Raw genomic sequence first — 2,249 nt, forward strand, 5'->3', positions numbered from 1 at the left:
CACAGTCTCTCCAGAGCTCTTCAGAGAGCGTATATGGTGACCGAATGATGGAAAATGCCTCGGCTTTTACTTTCTTCCTAATTCACCGTCTAACCTCTTTTCAACTCCCTGTCTATCTCCTCCCTCATTCACCTCATCCATTTGTCTGCACCACCCTGTCGTCCTAATGGATGCCACTATAGCTTTTCTTAGATCCTTCCACTCCAGCAGTGTACAATCTCTCTGTCTCTCACTGTCTGAACCTGCACTTTTTATATGAAAAATGATTGGAGCACCGTTGGGAGAGAGTGCCAGGCAAAGCGTCTGGCTGAATTGAATAACTTCTTATTCATGCTCTCAAGCTTGTGAGTGTAAATGTGTGATGGGGAAAATGCAGACTTGGGTTAATGATTCATCAATTCAAAACAAGTGAGGGGAAACTGTGGATCACTTTGCGTGACAGTGAAAGTGCAAATAATGGGATGATTTCCAGGAAAAACAGAGCTTTCACAATACAGTGCTGTGACTATTTAGAACCCTCTTTTTAGCAAGAACTATTTTTTTTTTTGTATATAGTTCTTTGGAGATATATATATATATTTTAATTAGAACTTTAATTATAATTTAAAAGTATAGGAGGTATCATACATAAATGGTTTTCCAAAGAAACAGTAATTTAAAGAATGTAATTTGCTTTTACATCATATAGAACTTCAAAAGCTTATCTTATAACGTATGGAATTTAAAAAGGCCTTTTTTGTCACAATCGGTTTTGGTTTCAATTCCTTGTCAAGTATTGTCTTTACATCGGTTTGTATATTTGTTGCATTTATTTTCTCCTTTCTCTCTTTGTTTCTTTGCCTGTTGTTATATTTGTTAATTTTGTTTAAAACCGTATGTAAAAAGTTGTATTTAGATCAGCATATCTTCTTCTCTTCTGACAGTGTCGTAACAATTATAGCATAATGGAATGCTGAAAGGAAATTATATGACATCTTATGAAACTTTAAAAGATTTGAAGCTCTATCTACCTACCTACCAAAACTGTTTGTCATGAATCCTCTAAAGAAAGACAGAAGGAAGGTAAAATTTAAAAGTATCCAAGATTAGTTTCTGCAAGACAAATAAAATGTCTGAAAAAAAAAATACTTCTTTCCTGCTAGCTCACCTACACCTCTATTCTTTTCCATTACTGTCAGTGCAGTAAAGAAGATGGATGAGTCCATTTTTAGCTCAAGGAGGTAATGCTAGCCCCTGAAACAGCTGAACACTGAAGCTTTAAATTTATCTGTTCTGGGGCCACATCATTTCCATCAGTATAAACTCATCCTGCATTAAAATTATTCAGACCTATACACACACACAACCAGAACAAGTATCTGCTGCAAAACAACTGATTTATGTTCACTTGCTTTTTTATTCTCTCTGGAAATTGCAATTTGAAATGCACAAAGACAAAAAACAACAGCTATTCATCAATCACAATTTGCCAACTAATTTGGAACATCAGACATTTCAATTTCATTCACACCAGAGGAAACTGAAGAAAGGTGGGTTAGCTCACATATTTTTTCAGGGGCATGTACGTGGCTTGGTGTGGTGAGTTGAGAATGAGGACGACCCCCATGCAATAAAAAGTACACGGGGCACAGAAACCATAGAGATGGCCCTGCCTTCCTCTCTGTTTTCCTCAAAAAAATATCCATCTACCCTACCAACGTCTATTGTAAACAGTGGCGGTTCTACTTTGAATTACACCCAGGGCGAGACCACCTTCGAGAAAAACGCTTGCTGTAGCTCTGCTAAAAGATTTATTTACGGAGAAGAGAAAAACACCCAAGTGTTTGGGTGCACGTGCTGAAAAGTTTATGAGCGCGCTTCCCGTGAGCGCATAATGAGTGCGCTTCCCGTGCGTGCGCCTATTTGAAATAACGACCTCGAGCGCGCAAAAGACACGATACGTGAACTAATCAAGAGACCCTCTTGACATCGCTTCTGAGAACGGCTCCTTCTCAGCAAACATGGGTGCCATTGCCAATAATTGAATCGAATTGATAAAAAATAGAAAACCTTCGCGGCACAGAGGATTTATTTAACTGCTCGTGCCGCCCCCCCAGAAATGCCGCCCTGGTCGACTGCCCGGTTCGCCCGTGTCTAAAACCGCTACTGATTGTAACCCCCATTCACTGAAGGAGGGAATAGAGACTTTACGTCAGAATGGAGCTGACAAATTGGGATTTCGCCAGAGAGCCCAATCACCTTCAAGTGTA

The sequence above is a fragment of the Pimephales promelas genome, chromosome 22 (genome assembly GCF_988280905.1).
Source record: "Pimephales promelas chromosome 22, fPimPro1.hap1.1, whole genome shotgun sequence".
NCBI lineage: Eukaryota > Metazoa > Chordata > Actinopteri > Cypriniformes > Leuciscidae > Pimephales > Pimephales promelas.